The following is a 27,783-nucleotide window of genomic DNA, read 5'->3' as shown; positions in this document are numbered from 1 at the left end:
GTAATAATTTTTGACTGATGTTTTCATAAATTTTTTGCCGAAAACTCCACAAGACGGGGTAAACACTAGGTACCCTGGGTACCAGGTACTCCGTAGATCACTTCCGATGTCATATTCGTCGTCAGAGACACAAACCCCGAGTAATAATTTTTGACTGATGTTTTCATAAATTTTTTGCCGAAAACTCCACAAGACGGGGTAAACAGTAGGTACCCTGGGCACCAGGTACTCCGGAGAACACGTTCGACGTCATATTCGTTTTCAGTGACCCCAAAAACCACCGTGAACTCGTATACTACATTGGTCAACACTACTGTTTTTTTTTTTGAATATATATGCCACTAAAATCAGAGCTAAGAAGTATATGTCAACAAATTATATTACTTTTTTAGATTTTTGTCGATCTATAGCAGTTTTCTATCTATAAACTTGATTCTTAGTACCTACAAGAAGTGTAGTAGGAAGATCGAGGACACTAACATCTAAAATATTTACGGACATAAAATTGGATGGTAAAGAAATTGAGAAACGTGAAGAACAGAGATGATTTTCGGGAGAAAATTGTAAAGAGAAACCATTATATTTAAGAAAATGTACCGTTAGATTGAATAAAAATTGTAAATTGTTTTATAATAGAATATTATATCCAATATCATAAAACATAAACTTATTATATGTACTGATACACGGTATGCGGCAAAATATGTGTCATTTGTATGCTTCAACTGCCATGGAGTCTCTTAGAATACTGCGCGATCATTTTGGCAGTTGCCACTCACCAGAACTAACGCCACCAGATGCGTAATATGGGGAATGCTGAAGGAGTCAGACAGATCCACGGTCTGCCATTTCGGAATTGCGGACTAGAACTAAAGATTTGTTTATGCCAGAGCTAGTGACGGATCTATAAATTTGCCTTGGGTGGGGAAATTTGCCTTAGGGGGAACTTCCAATGAAAAACCAACCAAAGGACATAAAAACGATAAATTCAGATTACATAAAGGACATAAATATTAACTTATAGGCATTAAGTTCCCTTAATTTTTCTAACTAGCATGTTTATTGAGTTCAATTTTCCTTTCTGTGATTTTGGTTTCATGTCAGCTAATATATTTTTATGTTTGAACAATTTTTTTTCTTTAATTTTGGACCTTGTTAGGGGGGGGGGAATTTCCTCATTTTCTCTCCCCATATATCCGCCACTGACCAGAGGGCATCTTTAACATATGTTTTATCGGGAACGTGCGTTGGGTGTCCCGAAAAGATTGGTCATAATTTATACCACAGATTCTGGGGTTAAAAATAGGTTGATTGAACCTTGCCTACCTATATACAATAGTGCACACAAAAAAAGTTACAGCCCTTTGAAGTTACAAAATGAAAATCGATTTTTTTTTATATATCCAAAACTCTTAGTGAGTTTTTATTGAAAATGGACATGTGATATTATTATGGCAGCAGCATCTTAAAAAAAAATTTAAGTGAAATTTGTGCACCCCAAAAAAGTTTATGGGGTTTTGTTCCGTTAAACCCCCCAAACTTTTTGTACGTTCCAATTAAATTATTGTTGTGTCACCATTAGTTAAACACAATGTTTTTAAAACTTTTTGCCTCTTAGTACTTTTTCGGTAAGCCAGTGTTTATCGAGATATTTTGAATATTTTTCGAATCCACCACATATTTGTATATGGTTAAGTACGATTATAGACCTGTTAATAATCTGAAAAATTATTTATAATTTACATTTTTAGGTATATTTTGAAATAGAAGCCACATCTCGATAAAACGTGACTTATCAAAAAAAGACTAAGAGGCAAAAAAGTTTTAAAAACACTGTGTTTAACTAATGGTGCCACAATAATAGTTTAATTGGAACTTACACAAACATTTGGGGGTTTAAAGGAGCAAAATCCCCATAAATTTTTCATGTAAATATACTTCATACATACTTGCAATTGAATCGCTTATTTCAGAAACAACCTAAGTCACATTTTGTTTCTTTCACTTTGTTCACTTTCAACATTATATCTCTGTGGGTTACACACAATATATTGTAAAATACACCTAAGTCCCGTAAGCATAGTTGATTTTTTAACGACTTAAAATATTCATTATATTTCTAAAACCACCTTAGTCCCACAGAAAAACATGTTAGTGTAATAAACTCAAAATCGCTAAAATGTGACTTAGGTTGTTTCTGAAATAAGCGATTCAATTGTGATGACACTAAAGTCTAGTGATCTATTTATAGTAGGTACGGATCAAAGTTCACTAAAACTACTTCATAAATATTTCCATATTAACCCGGGATCGGTCGCGCCGTTAGAAATAATCTAACATTCTATTCTTTTCCGTGATAACTTGATGAAACATTTTGCAACATAACTTTCCCCTCGCAACAGCTTCGAGGAAGAGTGTAGTAATGCGCAGGTATTTTTTTGTGGAATTTATGGCTTCGATGGTAACCAATTACTTAATGTTACTAATTGTTAGAAATCGATATTTTTAACATAACAAGTAAATTAAAATACTATAAAATAAAAATTTGTTTTAAATTCGTATTGTTAGATAAAATCTAACACGCGACTCATAACGTGACAGAAAAGAGCGTGAGTGTTCCCGGGTTAAGAACAATAATATTGAAAATTCCACACCTGTAATTTTGAACCAATCAAAATACGTTATTTTGACAGATCACCATGGCAACGGAGGTATTTTATCGGAAATTTTTTGCTCGTGGGGTACCCAACAGCGAATTATAGTGGAAATTTTTTGACGTTTACAATAACAGAACATTTTTGACAGACTGGTTTTTATTTGTTTACATAATTTAGTTTTGATTCATTTTAGTTACAAAGCTAAGATGTTTTCTATATTCTTCGGACACCTCCTCTCTTCTTAATGGCGAAAATGCAGGACTTTGAATGTTTTCAATTAAGTTTCTATGTCTAATAAAATATATATAATATTTAGACACTAATTTATTTACCTTTTTCCCATTCAGTACTTTCAATTTTGCGTAGTTTAGACAAATACGCCAAAAAATAATTCTCTATCACTTGTAGTTACTCAAAACTTATGTAAAATTGAAGAATATACTATTTTCTATCTTGAAATGGTATTCCCATGCAACTACAATGAGTAGAAATTACGAATTTGAAAGCCTAAATAATTGCTGACAAAGCTATGGCGCGCTATTAATCTGTTCATGCAGCTTTGGATTTTCAAATTGAAATTTGGTGTGGAATTTTCTTACCGAATACCACGCGAAGTCAAATTAATATCCGGAAATTTTTTTTTGATCATGAATATTTTTAGAAAATTTCCGGAAATAATTTGACCTCTAGTGGTATTACTAGTGATAATTATTAGTCCTGTCGCCAGGGGGGTCACAACGGCCTCCTTAATTCAGATGGAATTACCCAAGTTTTTTTCATGTATTTTGACCCGTAGAACACGAATTTTTTGAGTAACAGTTTATCCGGATGTCGATAAGATTGTTATAAACAAAGAACTTGAGGAATTACATAACAGCGATTTTTCGCAAAACGAAATTTTTTTGTATTTTTTGGATGATTCTCAGCAAGTCCCTCAAGTTTCTTCGTAGGATGCACAGTTTTCGAGATAAACGCGGTTGAATTTTCAAAAAATCGAAAAAGTGCAATTTTTGTACCCGAATAGCTTTTGAATGAAAAATAAAATAGCAATTCTGCTTACTGCATTTGAAAGTTCAAGTCAAATTCTATCGGTTTTGGTTATTTGCATTGCTAAAAATTAAGTTTTTATTTGTTAAACAAAGCTATAAACACATAGTGTTTCCCGTGCACAATGCATGCGTTTTAATGTACGTAATCTACGTAGAAATTGTATGTATGCGCGCCTACTCGTTCGATTTCAAATGAAAAATGCATTGAAAACCTCATTCAATCAGTATGTGTTTATAGCTTTGTTAAACAATAGAAAAATTAATTTTTAGCAATGAAAATAATCAAAACCGATATAATCTGACTTGAACTTTCAAATGCGGTAAGCAGAATTGCTATTTTATTTTTCAATCAAAAGTTATTCGGGTTCAAAAATTGCAATTTTTCGATTTTTTGAAAGTTCAACCGCGTTTATATCGAAAACTGTGCATCCTACGAAAAAACTTGTAAAAACATTTTTTGCTCAGAATGACCCAAAAAACACAAAAAAATGTTTTGTTTTGCGAAAAATTGCTGTTATGTGATGCCTCAAGTTCTTTGTTTATAACAATCTTATCGACATCCGGATCGACTGTTACCCAAAAAATTCGTGTTCTACGGGTCAAAATACATAAAACAAACTTGGGTAAGTCCATCTGAATTAGGGAGGCCGTTGTACCCCCACTGGCGACAGGACTATATGTACCTATTGAGAATTTAATTAAATTCAACATTGACTTGTTTTAATACTTTTTTAAAGTGGTTTGTTTCTGGAATAATCAATTAATCCATTCTTTTGTATCATACTGTATAACGTGACCGACAGTTTTGGTGTCTTTAACGCGCCACTGTACAATAATATTCGAAACGTAAATATTGACCTCGAGAGTTGAAACTAAAACAATAGCTCTATCTGTGTATTTGTTTACATCGAACTGACTTCTCAAACATTTAAAATGGATACCGTCAATCGGCAAACACTGAAAAAGTAAGTGATATTTTAGAAAGTGTTTTTACTCACTTTTTCGGGAACTTTGATCTTTTTCAAATCGAGACTTTCAATAGACTTATAGTTGAGTGCATAAGGTTTAAGAATGTGAAAGCAAATAGCAATATTTGTAGGTACTCACACGTTTATTGTATGAAACCGAAACACAAGTGTTTATTGTGTCAAATAAGAGAAAAAAGGGCATTTTTTCAGCTTGAACGATCTAGTCTTTGTATTGTACACACAGTTTTAAAAATTATGCATCACCTAAAATAATTATGGTAATTTTTATAGCGGATCTTTTTGTGAACAGACTAACGCATTCCGCTAATTTCTTTAATATTTTATATTTTTATTTGGTATTTACAAAGCCTCAAACGAAGGAGTGTTAATAGACCAGAGAACTAAGAATTTTCCCGTGACATCCGTTGATACAGGTATCTAAGGAAAGCTTTGGGTAAATTTAGTTACAAAAATATCCAGTATAAAAATTATGCAAAAGATCAAACGTACTTTTTCACTTATAAACAATATATAAACAATTAAAAATCGCTATTTGATTTTAGATATTAAAGGTGGAGACCGGTAAGCTATACATATAGAAAGGTGATACAATTTTGGTGAAGAAGCGTAGGAAATTCTTTAAAATGAGTGTTTGAATAGTTATTTTTGTTAATTTGTTGCTTAGTTATTGGGAAAATAGTTTCAAAAGTTGAGTTTTTGAAAATTATTAAAAACTTTTTTAAAAATACACAAAAAAATTTAATGTCGCGTGAGTTTAGCAACAATATAACAAGTATTCAGCCATTCAAATTTCAAGTAGTTTCACTTAATAGTTATTGCAAAATTGAAATTATCCAAAATAGTCCAGAAAGCCACTGCGCATCCGCTGGGAAAAATATTCTAATTCGGATTTTTTGCACAATCTTACTCAAAAAGGACCCCTTTTAACAAATTTGCATGTTGCCAGGACCAAACGTTGGTCAAAAATGTTTTAAAAGTTTTTTTTTTGTTTTTTTCCTAAAATTATTTTTTTTGCATTGAACAAAATTTTTTTAGGTTTTTTGGATCATTCCAAACAGAAAAGGTCTTTAGTGACTTTTCTCTAAAGTTGATAGTTTTTGACATATAAGCGATTAAAAATTGAAAAATTGCGAAATCGGCCATTTTTAACCCTCAAGAACTATGTGAAAAACTGAAAATTTGAATGTTGCCATGGTAGGTAGAAATTCTTTAAACATCGATTAATGAAATTCCAAAGACTTTTTTGCAATACAATATCAAAAACTATCAGCTTTAGAGAAAAGTCACTAAAGACCTTTTCTGTTTGGAATGATCCAAAAAATCTAAAAGAATTTTGTTCCATGCAAAAAAAAATAATTTTAGGAAAAAAACAAAAAAAAAAAAACGTTTAAAAAATTTTTGACCAACTTTTGGTCCTGGCAACATGCAAATTTGTTAAAAGGGGTCCTTTTTGAGTAATATTGTGCAAAAAATCCGAATTAGAATATTTTTCCTAGCGGATGCGCAGTGGCTTTCTGGACTAAAAAAGCTTTTATCTATGGCGTTATTATGCGTAAACTATTAAGTCTACATAAATTCTGAAGACATCAAATCAAAGAGAAAAGCACATTTAATCAAATTAGAACAGTTTTTGATTAAAAAGTTTATAATAAATGTTGTAAAATATTTCTGAAAGAGTAGTGTTATTTTAAACTTAAAAACAATTAAAATAACTCAGACGCATTAACATGAAGGAAGTAAATTTTTTTATTTGTCACGTTGGTATTCCTATACAAACTAAAACAAAAATATAATGCCCACGAGCCTTAAAACTCGAGTTAGCCATTTTTTTTTTCAAAAATTCACCGGGGCTTTGTTTATAAACATTAGACAATTTAAAGAGCAACATTTAAACGACTGAAAGATCATGTTTATATAAAAAAAATTCAAAATGATTCTTGTAAAAATGAGCCGTCTGTTGTATATAGTGTTGCATATGTTTAATGTAGGTAAATATATGATCGTAAGTTGGCTACAGGTGACAAGGGAGTGGTCTTGTCACTTGACGTTGACATTTTTAGATTTAGACATACTTGTAATCTTGTAAACAATACATACATGGAGTTCTTAATAAATTATAGTAAAACAAGTTATTTATTTAAATTAACAATATACCAGATATAACATGGTGTCAGGTGTAAAATAACAGTATGATATAACTTATAACAGCTATAAGTGTGAAGTCAACAAATTACTATAAAAGTAAGGTTCAAGGTTCCTAAGAAAATGGAGGGAATGAGTATGATGAAACCCCCAAAAGAGTTAATACTAACTGGAGAAGCCGCCAATTGGAAGAAGTTCAAGCAGCAGTTCGAAATATATATGAAGGCAACTCAATATGATCAAAAAGATGATGAAACAAAAACAGCAATATTCATGAATGTGGCAGGAGAAGAAGCCCTAGATATTTACAATACATTTGATTTAAGTACCTCAGATAGAAAGAAATATGCAGTACTAATACAGAAGTTTGAGGAGTATTGTTTACCAAGAAAAAATGTAATAATGGAAAGTTTTAAATTCTTCAGTAGAGTTCAGAAACCTGGAGAGTCTTTTGATCAGTTTGTAACAGATTTGAGAGTCCAAGCCAAATTATGTTAATTTGGAGAACAAGAAGAAAGGTTGATTCGAGATAGAATAGTTATAGGGGTAGATGATAACGCCTTACAAGAAAGAATGTTACGAGAAATAGATTTAACTTTGAGAAAAGCAATAGAAATGTGCAGGGCTACAGAGGCAGGTAAAATTCAATCAAAATTTTTGCAAGAAAAAGAAGTAAATGCTGTTAGAAAAAATGAGTTCCCACGTAATAAGGTACAGAATGACCCAGAAGGAAGAACTTTTAGCTGTGGTAGGTGTGGCAAAAATCACAGACCAAGAGAATGTCCAGCTTATGGAAGAAAATGTGCAGCATGTAATGGTATGAATCATTTTGCAGCAGTGTGCAGACGATACAAACAAGGTGAAAGAAACATTGGTACAAACACAACAAGAAAGAAGGTATTTGAGTGTACTGAAGAGGAAGAGGACACTTTTTTAGGTTTAGATTCTTTGTTTACAGAAGTAAGTACAGAAAACAATATAATAGATAGTTTTCAAAGACAAAGTCAACAATGGTATCAGAAAGTCGAGGTAGGTGGTTTAAATATAGATTTTAAGTTGGATACAGGGGCTGAATGCAGTACACTACCAGAAAAGTACTTTTTAGAGTTGAGTAAAATGAATAATATAGTATTGGAAGAGAGTAGAACAATGTTAGTTGTGTATAATGGGAGTAGATTTAAACCTTTGGGATCAGTAACACTAGTGGGTAAAATAGGCTCTGTTGAGGCCAATATTAAATTTCTGGTAGTGAATGTGGCATCAGTACCCATATTAGGGTTACAGGATTGTATAAAATTTAATTTAGTTGAACGTGTTAAAGTAGATTCTGTAACTAATAGTCAAAAAAGCCACATGAAAGAAAGGGAAAAATTCTTAAAGTAAAATGTTGAGGTTTTTTCAGGGCTGGGAAGTATAGGAAGTTATAAAATGAGGTTGGCTGATAATGCTGAGCCTGTAATAAAACCAATTAGAAGAATTCCAGAATCAATTAAAGATCAGTTAAAGGTTACTTTATCAGATTTGGAAAACAAAGGTGTAATAGCAAAAGTAAATACACCAACATTGTGGTGTCACAATTTAGTAATAGTAGAGAAACCCAATAAGACTTTAAGATTGTGCTTAGATCCTAAAGAATTAAACAAATGTATACTAAGAGAAAGATACTTGATTCCCAGTCCTGACGAAATCTATAATAGATTAGCGGGTAAACAAGTCTTTAGTGTTCTAGATTTAAAAGATGGGTTCTTTCAAGTAGTACTGGATAAGCAGAGCAGCTACATATGTACATTTGGTACTCCTTTCGGCAGATATCGCTTTAAAAGAATGCCTTTTGGCATATCATCAGCACCGGAGGTAATGCAAAAATTAAACACCAACATCTTTGGTGACATACCAGGAGTTGAGGTTTATTTTGATGATATCATCGTAGCAGGAGAAACCAATAAGGAGCATGACGAAATAATGGAAAAAGTTTTACTAAAAGCAAAGGAACATAACATTAAGTTTAATAGAAGTAAGTTACAGTATAAAGTGGATCATGTAAAATATGTTGGTCTAATAATTTCTAAAACAGGAATTAAAGCAGATAATGAACAAGTTGAAGCAATATTAAGTTTAGAATCCCCTAAAAATGTAAAATCTCTTCAAAAATTTTTAGGCATGGTAAATTATCTGAATAAGTTCATACCAAGGTATTCAGAGGACTCATTTCCTTTGCGTCAGCTGCTTAAAAAAGACATAGAGTGGCATTGGGGAGAAGTTGAAGAAAAAGCGTTTAGGCTATTAAAGAAAAAAATTAGTTGCGCTCCTACACTTAGCATTTTGGACAAGAATAATGAAATAGTGTTGCAAACTGACAGCTCAAATGTGGGGTTAGGATCTTGTTTGTTACAACAAGGGAAACCCATTTCGTTTTATTCACGAAGCTATACAGAGAGCCAAATTAGATGGGCTCCAATTGAAAAAGAGCTGTTTGCAATATGTGCAGCAGTGGAGAAGTTTCATCAATTTATTTATGGAAGGAAAGTAGTTGTGGAAACGGACCATAAACCATTGACTGTCATAGTAAGAAAAGATATAAGTAAAATTAGTACTAGATTGCAGAGAATGGTGCTCAAGTTATTAAAATATGACTTAGATATTAGATATATACCAGGAAGTAAGATGTATGTGGCTGACTTCCTGTCCAGAAACTGCTTAACAAATAATGCTAAGGATGAACCTACATTAGCTGATGTTGTTCATTGTATTGAAATAGACCTTCCAATATCGGAGTCTAGATTGAAACAGTTACAGTCACATTCAATAAAAGATGAAGTTCTTAAACAGGTTGTTAGTTGGTATTTTGAAGGATGGCCGAAAAATAATAAAAATATTGCTGTTACTGAACTGAAAGAATTCTATAAAGTCAAAGATGATCTGCATGTCAAAGATGGTATAGTGTATTTTAATAATAAAATAGTAGTACCAAAGTCCTTGAGACAAGAAATGCTTAGTCTTTTACATGCAGGTCATATAGGAATAACTAAATGTAAAAAAAGGGCTAGAAGTTTATTTTATTGGGTTGGAATGTCAAGTGACATAGAAAAATTGGTTGAATCATGTAAGGCGTGTGAAAAATTCCGACCATCAAATACAAAAGAACTTCTCATGTCACATGATATTCCAGAACTGCCATTCTTGAAAGTAGGTGTAGATATAATGTATTTTGATGGCAATGATTATTTAGTTTTAGTAGATTATTTATCTAAATGGATAGAAGTGAGAAACCTTAGAGATAAAACAGCTCATAGTGTTACTGTAAAACTTAAAAACATTTTTGCAGTGCATGGTATTCCTAAATTTATAATTGCTGATAATATGCCATTTGCTAGTGTCAAATTCAAGGAGTTTGCAGAAAGTTATGGTATAAAAGTTATTAATTCAAGTCCGAGGTACCCAAAGTCAAACGGTTTAAGTGAGAAAGCAGTAGGTATAATAAAAAACATGATGAAAAAATGTAAAGAAAGTAAGTCTGATTTTTATTTAGCATTGCTCAATTACCGTAACACACCAGTGGCTGGATTAGATGTGATCCCAAGTCAGATATTGATGAGTAGAATGCTGAGAAGTACCATGCCATGCACAGCAGAAATGTTAGAACCTAAAGTAGTAGAAAATGTTAGAGATAAATTGTTAGAAAACAAACAAAAGGTTGAAAAATATTATAATAACACAGCTCATGAAAGACCTCCATTTCAGCCGGGGGATAATGTGGTAATACAAAATTGGCCTAATAGAACGTGGTCTCCAGCTAAGGTACTACAGAGTCAAGGGCCCAGGTTATATGTATTACAAACAGACACAGGTAATACTGTTAGACGAAACTCAAGTCATGTGAGAAAATCCAAACACCATTGTAATGTGTTACCGGATCACTCTGAGAATGTGACAGAGGTTGATCCTTGCACTAGTGCTGTGGCTGAGCCTTGTAATAATGAAGCTGGTTATGTGACAAGGTCTGGTCGCAGCATTAACAAACCAATTAGGTTAAAAGATTATGTTTTGTAAAAAGGGGGGATGTTGTATATAGTGTTGCATATGTTTAATGTAGGTAAATATATGATCGTAAGTTGGCTACAGGTGACAAGGGAGTGGTCTTGTCACTTGACGTTGACATTTTTAGATTTAGACATACTTGTAATCTTGTAAACAATACATACATGGAGTTCTTAATAAATTATAATAAAACAAGATATTTATTTATATTAACAATATACCAGATATAACACCGTCCATGATGCGCCAAAGTGAAGGGTTTAAAAGTAAAGCGATTCTTTCCCTTTTGATTTTATTATCAAAAACTTAATTCACAACAACACATTTATAAAAGTCGCAATACCTCCGGCTGTAATCAACAAAAATTGATGTTCTTTTTGAAGTGAATACTTCTCATCGCTTGATATGGAAATTTGTCGCCATATACTAAATTCGTATTTGGCGTCATAAAAAAAAACGTGCCGCGATTGGTAACTTGCGGTATACCGTAATATACATATTACAGTGCGTCCATAAAGTGACGCATAAATTCATTATTTAGTAAACCAGCGACTTTAAGGAAAAGTCCCGAAACAGGTCGATTTTTATTTTTAAATTTCGTTTTTCTGGCATATATATCATACTAGTGACATCATCCACCTGGGCGAGATGACGTAATCGATGATTTTTTAAATCAGAATAGGGGTCATGTAATAGCTCATTTGAAAGGGTATTCAATTCTCTATTTAATAGTATAAAGACTAACATAATTATTTATACAGGGTGTTCAAAAAACAATTAATTAAATTAATTGAGACAAAAAAAGTACGCAATTTATTTAATTCAAAATACGTTTTACTGTTATCAGAAAACAGAAAAAAAATGTTTATTTGACAAATAAATATTGTTTTTTGTTCAAAATTCAATGTGAAAGCTGCCACCCACCTGCCTCTTGCCCTCTTGGCAGTTTGAACATTTCGTTTAAGCGAAAAGCAATGTTTATTTTTCAAACATTTTTTTCTGTTTTCTGACATAATGTATTTAGAATTAAATAAATTGCATACATTTTTCTTTTTGCGTCAATTAATTTAATTTAAAAATTTTTTTTTGATACCCTTTATAAATAAGTATGTTAATGTTTATATTAGTGAATAGAGAATTGAATACCCTTTCAAATGAGCTACCACATGACCCCCATTCTCATTTAAAAAATCATCAATTACGTCATCAAGCCCAGATTGATGACGTCACTAGTATGATATATATGCCAAAAAATAGTAATTTAAAAATAACAATCTACCGGTTTCGGGATTTTTCTTCAAAGTCGCCGTTTCATGAAATAATGAATTTATGCGTTACTTTATGGACGCACTGTATATTACACCGTCATTATACATTTATTTTAACTTTCGTGCCACACATGCTTTTATGGTAAAACTAAATATATATTCCAAATTTTCTATGATTGGTTGGCTTCGGGGTGGTTTCAACACTATAGGGGTAATTTGTAAAATGTTTTTAAAAAATATATAGCTTGTTAGTAAATTAGCATGACAAACTTTAAGGGGTAATTCTAATTAAAAAAATAATGACAGTTTGCTCTATAAAGGTATCTCCACAAATGCTTTGTGGAGTTGGCACAGCCCCAGAGTTGGCAACCATACATCCATAATGGTCTAAGTATTTGTTTGTATAAAAGTATTTTGTTATATGTGGACAATGCAGAGTTTCTTCCCATCAGCCAATACATTTTTTTGTAACGGATACCCAATTCTTTCCTTTTCTTTTTAATGTGGACTTTCCAGCGAAGCCTTGCATCAAGTGTGATACCTAAATATTTTGCAGAAGATGCATATGGTATTTGGGCATCATTTATTGTAATTGGAATGTTTTCGATTTTTTTATTTGTAAAATTGACATGAATAGATTTAGATTCATTTAATTTGATTTTCCATTTTTTAGTCCAGTTGTGTATTTTATTGATTGCCAACTGTAATTTTTCTGCTGCTTCTTCGCTGGTATCACCTACTGCTAAGATAGCGGTGTCATCTGCAAATGTGGCTATAGTATCATTTTCCATTTCAGGTATATCGTATGTGTATAACAGGTAGAGAACAGGACCTAATACGCTTCCTTGAGGGACTCCTGCTCTGATTTCTTTTAGATCAGTGTACACATCTTCTTAATTCTGAAATATCTGTCAGATATATATGATTGTAAAATTTCTGAATATTGTTTAGGCATAAGAATTTTGAGTTTGTAGACTAAACCTTCATGCCAAACTTTGTCGAAGGCCTTAGCTACGCCTAAAAAGATTGTAGAACAGACTTTCTTTTCTTCTAATGATTTCTCAATTATGTTAGTCATTCTGTGTACCTGATCAATCGTAGAATGTTTATTTCTGAAGCCAAATTGGTGGTTTGGAATCATTTTTTTCTCATCTATTATTGGTTTTATTCTTTTTAGTAGAAGTTTCTCAAAAAGCTTCGACATCACTGGTAAAAGCGATAATGGTCTATATGAAGACACTTCATTTGGTGATTTTCCTGGTTTTGGTATCATTATAACCTCAGCTATTTTCCATAAATTTGGAACATATCTCAATCTAAATGCAGCATTTATGATGTTGGTCAATTTGACTATGGCTTTACGAGGCAGGTTTTTTAGTAATTCTCCAGTAATTAGATCATATCCTGGTGCCTTCTTAGGATTTATATTGTCTTTTATTTCATCAGCTACTTCCTTCGGGGATGTTGGTCTGATTCTCTCCTCTGTCTGATTAGGCTCTATCGATATTTGATCATTATTTTGGTCATCATGCGGTTTAAATGTATTTTCTAAATATGTGGCAAATCTCTCTGCCTTTTGCTCATTACTTCTAGCCCAGCTACCATCTTCTAGTTTAATGGGTGGAGAATGGGTTACTGGTCTTTTTAGCCTTTTTGTAGCTTTCCATAGAGAGTACTCTGTGCTACTATTATCCGTCAACTCTCTCAGGTAATAACTGATTGACTCATTTTTTATATTTTGAATCTCTCTTTTAAGTTTTTGACTAGCATTGTTTAAATTTGTTTTATCTTGGGGTGCTCTGGTTTGTTGCCACTTCCCTCTAAGTTTTCTTTTCTCTTTAATTAACTTTTTAATTTCTTTCGGATAGTTGTTTCCTTTGACGTTTGATCTTATAGTAGGAGTACTTTCCCATGCTGATTTTTGTATATTTTGTACAAGCAACTCAACTTCCTCATCTAGTTGTTCAGGTTTTTTTAATGGTACTGCTAGTTCAATTCTATCTTCAAGGATTGATCTAAAACTTTCCCAGTCTGTTAGTTTATTTGTTAGTATTGGGTTACAATCCTTTCTGATAATCGTGTCACTCACAGTGAGTATTATGGGCGAATGATCTGAATTCATATCCCAACCTTCATTAATATCTACATAGTTGGATGAAATATTTTTAATAACAAAGAAATCAATTAAGTCCGGTATTTTGTTTGTATCTGTTGGCCAATAAGTCGGTCTACCTGTTGATATTACTTCACATTTCTGTTCTTTTATGGCTGCCAGTAACTCTTTTCCTTTAGTTGTTGTTAATCTTGATCCCCATTGGGTGTGCTTTGCATTAAAGTCACCTCCAATGATATATCTTTTTCACAAACCTTGTAAGTATTCTACATACTGTTCTTTTTTAATGGAATGCCGAGGGGGGCTATAAATTGAGCTTACATTAACTTCGCAATTAGTTTTGGGTTTGACACATACCGTAGTTGCTTGTATGTGTTGTGTTTCATATTTTAGCTACTCATAATGTTCAATGTTATCTTTTATTATTAGTGCGCTGCCTCCTTTGGATGCATTGTCAGGATGTCTAGTGTGGTATACCCTGTATCCTCTAAGCTTTATAAAAGATTGTTTCGTGAAATGTGTTTCAGCTATGAGACATAAATCAACTTCTTCTGTATCTAGGATAGTTTGCAGTTCATTTTTATGTTGTAGAAGCCCATTGGCATTCCATTCCATGATTCGTAGTTGCTTAGCCATTTCGAATTTTCGGTATAGCTCCTTTAGCGCTATGTTCCAATCTAGTAACGCGTATATCTATTTGTGTTATTTTGTCATCTATCTTGATGAGGTTTTCTAATATTATTTTTAATGTATTCTCGGTTTCCAATTCTTGGTCCGTTTGTTTTACATTATTAACTACATCACTGTATTTTCTATTTGCAGTGACGTTTTGTGCTTTTGGCTTTTCCTTCTCGTTGACCCTTTGTGGTGGTTTTGGTAGACTGGCCTTATTTGTTCTCTGATTTCTCAGCTTTTGTATTTTTTTGGCTACATAACATCCTCGGTAGCTTGCAGGATGATTTTCACCACAATGGATACACTTTGGTTCCTCTTTTAGTGGTTTCTGACAATCTTTGGTAAGGTGCTTACCGATGCATTTAACACATCTTGGTTCCTTATTACAATATTTCCAGGTATGACCATAGGCCTGGCATCTTTTGCACTATGGTACCAGCTTCAAGCTCATTAGTGGTTCAATTTCTACTCTCATGCTCAAAATGTCAGTTATTCCAAAGATTTTGTTTATATCTTCATCTTGTCTGAACGTCAGGATGAACATATCAAGAGGTTTTTTAGTTCTCCACTTCAATTTCTTATCAGCTTGTATAGCTTTATATCCTCTTCTTTGTAGCTCCTTTACTATGTCATTAGGCTGATAGGAATGATGTAGTTTCTTAACCATTACTCTGATTGGTCTTTCTTGTTTATTTTCATATGTGTGATAGGAAAGTTTACTCGTGTTTAAACTGTTTATTAGTTTTCTGTACTCATTACTGTCGGGTGTATTGATTTTTATGACTTCACTGTTTATTATTTTCATGGTGAATTTAATACTAGCATCGACTAGAATCTTACTTAAGTTGGCAGCATCTTCAAAACCTACTACAACCGGAGGTGGCAGTTTTGACTTTTGAATTTGCTTTACTGCTGTTGCTTTCTCTGGAGAGGGACGAGATAATGAAGTATCCCTTTTGCGTTTTTTGGTCCTCCTGTTCTCTTGTCTTATCCACTCTGTTTTGTTGGCTAAATCTTCTTCATCGGTAAAATATTCAGATTTGTCTGTTTTGGTTTTTGTTTTATCGGCGCTTGCTGTTGACCCTATATCTTGTTGGGTATTCTCAAGCTTTGCTAATCTTTGCTCTATTGTGATAATTATTTGATTTAGGCGCTGATTATCTATATTAAGTTTTTGAACATTATTTTCTGATTGAACCCATGCATTATATAATGCTTGTTCATTTTGCGAACGTTGTGCATTTTCTGAAAATAAAACGTTCTTTTCCTGGACTAATATTGCCTCAGTTGGCGTCTGATTAGGAAACATGTTAAAATAATAATTGTTCCTTTATTTTTAATAAAAGTAAAAACTTACTTATTAATCGACTTTTGGTTTCTGGTTTCGTGATAACATAACAACCATTTAATTGGATCGTCGGACATCACTCACGATAAATAATATCCTTAATAATATATTAATTTAACTACTCGTTGATAAGAACGTCTCGGATACAACCTTACCGTTCGGAAGTTTATTTGTTACTAAAATGGCGCTTAATAACACTTTTTGGGAATATCTCGTTTCCGACGCATTTTACGAAAAATATTTATGCACAAAATTAAACTAAAAAAAATTCCTACAAATTATGTTTTTATATTGTATTTATATGTATTTATATTTTTTTTCTGTAAAATCAATAATATTCGCGTACCAGGGTAACAAAATATTATTAATCAACACCACCATGTGTTTTTCGTATATTTTTCTAAAATATTCTACTACTGCCGCCAATACACCGGGTCACTTGGCATCGCAGTGAACCATTTTCATCCATTTGCAGTAACTATCTACATAACGTAACAACACGTATGTTCGATCGAAATAAAAATCCAATGCCATAATTAGACCAGGGCGCATCTGTAAAAATATTAGTGCATTTGGACGTTGAGATGTGACTCTAATTTTTTTGCAGAAATTGCTTGAAAATAACTCAAATAATAATATTTGAGTTATCCTCCCTCTCAAAAAGGTCCGGAACATTGTTTGAATAGTCAAAATGTCAGAAAATGAAGGAAAAATTCGATTTTTTTCTTGGTTTCTTGATTATAACTTTAAAAGTATTCCCTTCCGAGAAAACTTGTATTGACATAAAAGTTGCGTAATTAAATTTCCTACAACATATAATTGGTTAAAAATTTCAAAAAGAGTCACCCTTTTTGCAAAATAGAAATAATTGCGAAAAAACTATACAAAAACAAGTATTCGCATTTTACGTTTTTCAACCATTTGTGCTACACTTAGGACCTTCATATTTCACTCAGAAAAACTTCATGATGCAGTACAACAACACTGTAAATTTCATTAAGATCGGTTCAATAAATTTTGCAAAATAAATTTTGCAATCCACCTTTCGCAAAAAAAATCATTTTTTCAAAATGTTACAGGATTGAAAATAAAGCACAAAGCAAGTTGAATTTTTCTTTGCTTATAGAAGTGTACTGTACCTTTCATTTGCAATTTACAAAACTAAAATCGATTATCTGCCATGGCGTCAGAAATTGTTTTAAATAAACATTAATTATTGGTGCTACGCGCAGGACAGCGGATAGTTTGCTCTGATTGGGCATTCCAATGAACTTTGATAATGATTGATACATTTTAATTTTTATTACATTTCGATATAAATAAATAAATTTGTTTATTGCAAAATAAAAACACATACTCTATCCTTTGAAATAACACTTTTTTTAGCAAAAATTTTTTTGTTTATATATTTTAACTTAGAGAATAAAAGTTTATTATTTTTAAACATTTGCAATTGTTTAAACAATATTTCACAAACAATAATAAAATTAGTTTGATTTTTGTTGAATTAAAATATTAAAATACAACAAAATATAGAGTAAGAAAATAATATATTAGATAAAGATTGGAAGAAATTTTGGTGGAAATCAACTTGTGTGAATCGAACACCGCTGTCCTGCGCGTAGCACCAAAAATTAATGTTTATTTAAAAAACTTCTTGACGCCGTGGTAATTAATCGAATTTAAGTTTTGCAAATTGCAAATGAAAGGTATAGTACACTTCTATAAGCAAAAAAGATCAACTTGCTATCTGCTTTATTTTCAGTCCTGCAACATTTAAAAAAAATGAATTTTCTTTGCGAAGCTGGATTGCAAAATTTATTTTGCAAAATCTGTTAAATCGATCTTAATGAAATTTACAATGTTGTTTTAGATATCAGAAAGTTTTTTTCGGTAAAATATGAAGGCCCTAAATGCAGCACAAATGGTTGAAAAACGTAAAATGCCAATACTTGTTTTTGTATTGTTTTTTTTCGCATTTATTGCTATTTTGCAACAACGGTGACTATTTTTTAACTTTTAACCAATTCTGTATTGTAGGAAATTTAATTACGCAACTTTTATGTAAGTACAACTTTTCTCAGAAATGAATAGTTTTAAAGTTATAATCAAAAAACCAATAAAAAAATCGAATTTTTCCTTCACATTTTGACATTTTAATTATTTAAACAATGTTCCGGACAATTTTGAATGGGAGGATAACTCAAATATTATTATTTGAGTTATTTTCAAGCAATTTCTGCAAAAAAAAATGAGTCACCTCTCAACGTCCATCTCAAAACAGATGCGCCCTGGACTAAATTGTATCGACGGATATCATGAAAATTTACACTTTGACATTAATAAACGTCAAATACGGTTGCATCTAAAATAGCTCCAGAAAAAATTAATTTTTTAGTAGTTTAACTTAAATTAATTTTATAGTGGTTTTAATTATCATTGATAAGAAGTTTCAGTCCTATGGGTTAAACAGCCTAGGCTTCTTTTCACGGTGTTTAACTTTTGTGTGAACAGTTTAAAATTTGGCCATGGTTAAACGTACCTAAATATTGACATTCAGCTCGCAGTTTTTGTGACAATTAAAACATTTAAATTTCATCGTGGGTAAAAACATTTACATATTGTAGAATAGTGATACAAAAGTGAAAATATTCTCCCCAGATGGGAGAGAATATAAAAAAGACGCCAGTGTGCGAACTAAATACTGCTGAAGTTATTAGTGATAGTAATCAAGACATGGATACAGGAACTATCACCACAAATTCTTCTGCTACAAGGGAGGTAAAACTTTTTAATATTAATTGTAATAGTTACGACTTTCAAAATTGTTGTGTTTATGTTGAGAAGACCAATGATCAGAATATTTCCCGTTTGCATCCAATGGTTGTTGCAGATATTTTACATCAAAAATTAAAGATTAATAATATTAAGCAAATTAAAAGTATAGGAAGAAACCGTGTTAAAGTAATCCTCAAATCTATTTTGGATGCAAACAATTTAGTCAATAATAGTCACTTAAAGGACGATAATTTAAAAGCGTACATTCCAAATCACCTCTTGGAAATCAAAGGACTGATACGCGATGTTGATACCAAATATAATATTGACTATTTGAAAAAATATATGAGCTCTAGTTCACCAATTATTGATATTAAAAGAATGCACAGGAAAGTAGAAAAGGATGGAAATACAGAATACGTCCCTAGACGTAATGTTATAATTACTTTTGAAGGCAATTGTTTGCCAAACTATGTTGTGATAAATTATGTATTTTTCCAAGTGGAAAAATTGTTGGGTAAAGTGACGCAATGTTATAAATGCCTCAAATATGGACATATTTCTAGACAGTGTAAAGGTACACAGGAATACTGTATACAATGTGGACAAATTAAAAATGACATACATACATGTGATGAAACAAAAAAGTATTGCATACACTGTAAAACTGATAAGCATATATCGATCTCTAAAAACTGTCCTTTTTTCGAACATCAAAAAAAAATAAAAAATATCATGATTGAACATAAAATCTCATATTTGGAGGCAAAAAATTTGAGTGACTCATCATTTTCTGGTCTTATTTCTAATAACAGATTTGAAATATTGTCAAATTCAGACAAAGAATTTCCAAAATTAACTAACTCCTCTGAAGTTAGTACATCTCCTTATTTCAAGCCATTGAGGCCTCACCTACAGAAACCCAAAAGTTTTAGCCAACCAAGCTGTAGTACATCAAGCACTGAGTATAGTGCAAATAAAAAAAGAAAAGTATCATCTCCAACTTCCGAAGATCCTACACCATATCTCATCCCTTTCAGATTTGGACCGTCTCAACCTTTACCTCCCTTAAATAAGGAAAGTTTTCCTAATACAGACAATGATAAAAATAAGTTAGTAGATTCCTTAGTACTTCTTTTCTCAAGTTTTATTCAAAATATTAATTGTTTAGAAGAGGCAAAATCACTTGACATGAATTTGTTAGCCAAAGGTATTAATAATGTTCTAGATAATATTTTAAAAAATAACTCATCTAATGACGAACAAATCTAAACTCAAAATAATACAATGGAATGCTCGATCAGCTGTTGCTAACAAAAACAGCCTTATTAACTTTTTAATAACCGAAGATATTGACATAGCTTTAATAAGTGAAACTTGGTTTAAACGGGATGTTGTATATATTTATAGAGGTTATAATGTGATACGCGAAGATCGCGATGACGGCTATTCTGGAGTTGCTATTTTAATTAAAACTGGTATTCCTTTTGAGCGCATAACAATAAAAAAAAATTATATTCAAGACTTGCTTGCTTGTGGTATTAAAATCAACTATAAACAAAGTTATTTAAGTTTACTCTCTGTATATAGGTGCCCAAAAACTAAAACCAAAACCGAAGATTGGGATAAGTTATTTTCTCAACTAAAACACCCTTGTATCATTGGAGGAGATATGAATGCACATAATTCTTTGTGGGGCTCATATAAAAATGATAATATAGGCCATCAAATTGTGGAGACAATTCAGAATTTAGATTATGTAGTAATGAATAATGGACAACCAACTTGCCAAACGAGTCCAGGAAACTCAGATTCCATGATTGATGTCACGTTTTGCTCACCATCCCTTTTTGATAAAACTTCGTGGTCTGTAGATCTTGATACCTTGGGATCAAATCATTTCGTTATAAAGGTTGTGATCGATGTCTTGGGAACTAATGCTAATACCATTTATCCCAGTACTAAGTGGAACATTAAAAAAGCAAATTGGTCATTATACTCTCAGCTTGTTGATACCTTATTAAACGAAAAACCTCACACATCCTTAAATACCCAAGAAAAATATAATTTCCTTATTGACTGTATTAATGAAGCTTCTAAACAATCTATTTCTGAATATAAACCATTTAAATGCAAACGGACTCCCCCTCCGTGGTGGGATTCGGAATGTGATCAATCCGTTGCAGAAAGAAAGAAGGCATTAATAAACTATAAAAACAATTCTTCTCCTGAAAATTTTTGTAAATGCAAAGAAGTAAATGCTCGTGTCAAAAAATTCCTGAAATTAAAGGCCAAACAAAGTTGGGTTGCATGGTGTTCAAAATTAAATAAACAAACTCCATCTAGTCTTATTTGGAATCAAGCAAGAAAAATGAATAGGAAAAAAGTTAATTTTTCATTACCTCTAAGTAATTCATGGGTAGACGATTTTTTCGATAAAATAGCTCCACCTTACGTAAATAACCAGTTAGATGTTATTAATTCTAAAACGCTTCCATCTGATCAGAATCATTTTCTCCTTACACCTTTTTCGAGAACTGAATTAGAATTTGCCCTTGATAATCGCGTTAGTACCTCACCAGGATACGATGCAATCAAATATCCTATGATACAACATTTACCAGATAACGCAAAACAATTACTTTTAAATATATTTGACCAGATAATTATTGAAGGCAACAGCATAATAGATTTTAAGCGAATTATAGTCGTTCCTATTCCCAAACCGGGGAAAGACCCTAAATTAGCTGAAGCTTACCGACCGATATCATTATTATCATGTATATTGAAGACTCTCGAACGGATGGTTAAGATTAGGTTGGATTGGTGGCTAAGGGATCAAAATCCTTTACCCGCTAACCAACATGGTTTTAAAAAAGGTTATGGAACTTTAGATTCCTTAACAACTCTTGTTGTAGACATTCAGAACAGTTTTTCCAGGAACAGTTATGTGCCCGCTTTATTTTTAGACATCGAAGGTGCTTATGACTCTGTCTCTCTTTCAATTCTCCAAGAAAAAATGATTACATTTTTTAATATTCCATCACAGTTTGCTTCTAACATGGTAAACCTGTATAAAAATAGAATAATTTATTTAAAAAATAATCATACTCTTATAGGCCCTAGACTTAATAATAAAGGATTACCTCAGGGCTCCGTTTTGAGCCCTATTTTATTTAACATTTACACAGCAGATCTACACAACATCACTATTAACAATATTGCATTTAATGTTGTACAATATGCTGACGATTTCTGTTTGTACACAGAACACAAGAAATATCAGCAATCCATTGAAAACTTGAATAGTGTCTATGGTCTCCATAAAAAATGGTTTATTGAAAATGGCTTTGAATTATCATGCAGTAAATCCCAAGTTTGTTTATTTACCAGACATAACTTTCCTAATATTAGCACAATCACCTTAGGTGGGCATAAATTTTCTTTTAAAAATAAAATTAAATATCTTGGAATGATACTCGACCAAAAATTGACCTGGAAGTTACATATTGACGACATGTTGAACAGGTGTAATAAGGGAATAAACTTTCTTAAATCAATTAATAGAACTTGGTGGGGATCGGATGTTGAAGTAAGTTTATTATTTTATAAAGCTTACATACGATCTATTTTCGATTACGGCAGTGTTTTGTATGGATCAGCAAGTAATGCACTACTAAACAAAATCAACGTTTTACAGAATTCAGCCTTACGAATATGTCTAGGAGCTATGAGATCCACTCCAGTACAAGCTTTATATTTGGAAGCCTTGGAACCTCCTTTAAATCTAAGACGACGTTTTTTGTCCAAAAAATATTTAATGAAAGTATACTTAATTAACCCTCTTCTATACCAAAAAATAGTGACTTTAAGTTGCCATGATCTAACCAATAAATACTGGCAAAAAAAGAAATCTCCCTTACTGTGTGAAGCTTATAATCAAAATATAGTACTCTTAAAAAATATAGATAAAACGAACGACTTATTCAAAAACTACGCGTACTCTTCTTTCTTTTCTCCTACAGATATTATTGTACCAAATTATAGTGAAAACATATATTTAAATAAAAATATTCTTTTATCCATAACGAATAGTTACAATGAGTCAATAGCTCTATATACAGATGCGTCTAAATCTGCAGATGGAACTGGATGCGCCTTTTTTATACCATCGGGACATATAGAAAAGAAATTCAAACTGAAACCGGAGACTTCGATTTATACAGCAGAGGCTATTGCAATATATGAAGCTTTACTATATGTAGCTGAATTTGATTTCGCCCATATTATAATTTTGTCTGACTCCTTAGCAGTATTGAAATCTCTTGGTAAATATGGACCCCCAAACATCCAAGACTGCCCATACATTTATAAAATTAAACATATTAAACAAAATCTTTTAACCAAAGGAATCAATGTACATTTTATCTGGATTAAAGCACACGCAGGATTTGAACATAATGAGTATGTCGACTTATTAGCCAAAGAAAGCGTTTCATCCGATACCAGTATTCTACATAAAATAACACTGACTGATAGTATAATCTCTTTCAAGTCAACACTGCATCGGGAGTGGAGCTACCAGTGGAAGGAATACTCTTTTGTGAATCAAAATAGATACTCGTTAATTCAGCCCGATATTCCCAAATTTCCTTGGTACAAGTCTTGTAGAGCTTCTAGAAAGTACATAACTTCTATTATTAGAGTACGATTCGGGCACGCATGTTATCCAAAGCATTTATTTAAAATACAGGTTTTGGATAATGATAAATGTGAGCATTGTGAAGAGGAAAGTGATTTAGATCATATATTTTTTGGTTGTTCTAAAAATACAATTTACTCATCTAAATTAATAAATGATTTATTAAAATGTAAAGTAGCAACTCCTTGGAATATACTATATTTATTATCACTTGGTTCTGTAGATGTATACAACTCTTTAATTAACTTTTTAAAAGACAGCAAATTATCATTATAATTCCCTTAAACATTTTTAATTAATACCTTTGGTAGTTAGTAGTTTTAGCTGTTAAGCTTAGTGTTACTTAATACCTTTTAGTTGTTATCTTTGTTTTAAACCTGTTTTGTATAACTTGATAACTTGTATTCCTTATGTGTCTGGCAGTATGACGGTAAGTCTAAGCCAAAATAAAAAAAAAAAAAAAAAAAAAAAAAAAAATGAAAATTTAGAAAACCGTAGTACCAAATACGCGGAGCGATCCCGATGATCAGAAATACAAAGAGCTACTTCAGCGGAAATACTTTTGACGAGACAATGATGCCAACTGTGTCACAAGATAAATTCATGGGGAATGATGCGAACTAGTGTTGCCCAAATGCAAGACCAAGACGAGACTTAGAGAGTCTTGGTCTTGCGACAGTACACCTGGTATTGGTATTGGTCTTGGTATTGCGCTCCAGGTCTTGGTCTTGGTCTTGGTCTTGCAGCAAGAGTCTTGCAAGTCTCGCAGTTGCTCAGTAGCCTATTAGATATCTTAGAACAACGTAACAGAGTAGGTCAATTTTAAGCTTTAATATCACAGCTATAGCAAAGACCAACCAAATTAATAAATATCTAAACAACTGACACCGGGTGGGGTTTGAACCTACGATCTAAGCGATCCGTGTCTATGTTCCAACTAACGGAACTTATTATTAGGAACTTACGTATTTTTTCGAGTATTTGCCATTGACAATGTGTGATTTAAAAAGCATTCAATTCGGTGACAGATGTACACAATACGAAGAGTCAGAGGGAAAAGGATGAATGTAAATTTTTGATCATTTTGAGATTTTTGTGCAATCTGTTAGCTTTGAAAGAATACTATCAACCTGTGAATGGACAAGGGGAAATAAATATGATAATTGTCTTAAAATCACAAGATTGGACGCAAGGAGTAAAAACAATGAATATGTAACTTTGTTTCTCATTTTACCGAAAATGCTTGCAGATAGACATTCATCGTTCTTTCCCCTGGCCCTTCATATGTTAATGCCAGTTCTCATTTTGGTACCGAATACCAAACCGAGAATTATACACTTCTCCAAGAAATTAAGGCACCTCCTTAAAAATTGGTAATTTTTGATGTCTCGAATTTGCTAAACATGTTGTCTGATTTAAGTGATTTTTTAATATTATATAGCCTTATTCGTTAACAATATCGCTGTAATAATATTGCTGCTAGAAGTTAAATTGTCGTTGTATAGGGAGCGTTCAAGTATTACGTAACGCGATTTTTGAAGATTTTTGACCCCCCTCCCCCCTGCGTAACGCACTGTAATGGGCGTTTAACTATTGCGTAACGCAATTTTTGAAGATTTTTGACCCCCCCCCCCCCCCCAACCTGCGTTACGTAATACTTGAACGCTCCCATAGGTATCCGTTAACTTATCGGTACTAATGAGTATACCAATCAAACTGTGTTTTTTTCTCAAAGTTAGCATCATCCTGTGGAATATTCTAGCATTTATAAAATAGTGAAATTAAAACCCAACTACAGTCTGATATTTTTTTAACATTTTGTTTTGTTCATTCGCTTATGTTGGATAACAGTAAAGTTAGGTATTTTAACAACTAGCCATGTTTTTCATCAATACAGAGTGTTTTTAAATAAGTATGGCAAATTTTAAGGGGTAATTCTAAACAAAGGGATCATGTTACCCGTATCCGCGCTAATGGTGAATATTAAATTCTTAATTGTATGTCAAAAATGCGTAATAACTACTTCTTAAAACCCACCAAATTTTATTTGCATATCTCAACCGGTTTTAAAGCAATAAATAAATCGTCAGTTTGTAAGAAAAATTTTAACACCCCCTATGTCGGAAACGAAGCATTTGCGAACATACATTTATAAAGCAAACTGTCAAATTATTTTTCGTGCAGAATTACCCCTTAAAGTTTGCCATACTTATTTAAAGACGATATTGATGAAAAACATGGCTAGTTAAAAAAGTACCTAACTTTTTGTTATCCACATAAGCGAATGAATCAAAAAACAAAATGTTAAGAAAATATGAGGCTGTAGTTGGGTTTTAATTTCAATATTTTATAAGTGCTAGAATATTCCACAGGGTGATGCGAATTTTGAGAAAAAAATACAGTTTGATTGGTACACCCGGTATACAATGACAATTTACCTGTCTAGAAACAATATTATTACAGCGATATTTATACAGAATAAGGCTTAGTCGGAGAGATAGAAGCGGATTTTGTGCGTGATAAGTAATATGGAAAAACTATATGGGGATATGTTAAACTAGTTGTGTACATTACTTTCCCCAACGGCCGGAAACCAGAGTTGGGGCCGAGGGTAGATATAAGGGGTCAAAGTCCCGGTTTTTATTATTTTTTTTGTGACGCTCTTGATAGAGATAGTGCACCAAAATTTGGGAATAAGTAGGTCATGACGTAACTAATTAAAATCTCCAGGGGCGGAACGCTGCGTGGCCGACAAAGGGGTGGGGGAAGGGTTGAATATAAAAATTATAATTGGGTTTTTGTGACGTTCCTGATCGAAATAGTGCACCAAAATTTGGGATTAAGTAGACCATGACATAACTAAGTAAAATCCCCAGAGCCGGAAAACAGATTGGGGGACGAGGGTAGTTATAGGAGGTTAAAGTCGCGGTTTTTATTATTTTTTTTGTTACGCTTATGATCGAGATAGTGCACCAAAATTTGGGAATTAGTAGGTCATGACGTAACTAATTTAAATCTCCAGGGGCGGAACGCTGCGTGGCCGACAATGGGGTGGGGGAGGGGTGAATATAAAAATTATAATTGAGTTTTTTGTGACGTTCCTGATCGAGATAGTGCACCAAAATTTGGGAATAAGTAGACCATGACATAACTAAGTTAAATCCTTAGAGCCGGAAACCAGAGTGGGGGACGAGGGTAGTTATAAGGGGTCAAAGTCGCGGTTTTTATTATTTTTTTTTGTGACGTTCATGATCGAGATAGTGCACCAAAATTTGGGAATAAGTAGACCATGGTGTAAAGAATGAAAATCTCCAGGGGCGGAACGCTGCGTGGCCGACAAAGGGGTGAGGACAGGGGTGAATATAAAAATTAAAAGGGGTTTTTTGTGACGTTCCTGATCAAAATAGTGCACCAAAATTTGGGAATAAATAGACCATGACCTAACTAAGTAAAATCCCCAAAGCCGAAAACCAGAGTGGGGAACGAGGGTAGTTATAAGGGGTCAAAGTCGCGGTTTTTATTATTTTTTTTCTGACGCTCATGATCGAGATAGTGCACCAAAATTTGGGAATAAGTAGGTCATGACCTAACCAATTAAAATCTCCAGGGGCGGAACGCGGCGTGGCCGACAAAGGGGTGAAGACAGGGGTGAATATAAAAATTATAAGGGGTTTTTTGTGACGCTCATGATCGAGGTAGTGCACCATAATTAGGGAATAAGTAGGTCATGACGTAACTAATTAAAATCTCCAGGGGCGGAACGCTGCGGGGCCGACAAAGGGGTGGAGACAGGGGTGAATATAAAAATTATAAGGGGTTTTTTGTGACGTTCCTGATCGAGATAGTGCACTAAAATTTGGGAATAAGTAGACCATCACATTACTAAGTAAAATCCCCAGAGCCGGAAACTAGAGGGGGGACGAGGGTAGTTATAAAGGATCAAATTCGCGGCTTTTACTATTTTTTTCTGACGCTTATAATCGAGATAATGTACCAAAATTTTGGAATAACTAGTTCATGACGT

This window comes from Diabrotica virgifera, chromosome 3, assembly GCF_917563875.1.
Source record: "Diabrotica virgifera virgifera chromosome 3, PGI_DIABVI_V3a".
Classification (NCBI taxonomy): domain Eukaryota; kingdom Metazoa; phylum Arthropoda; class Insecta; order Coleoptera; family Chrysomelidae; genus Diabrotica; species Diabrotica virgifera.
The sequence above is the reverse complement of the archived record's forward strand: the minus strand, read 5'-3'. Positions refer to the sequence as shown.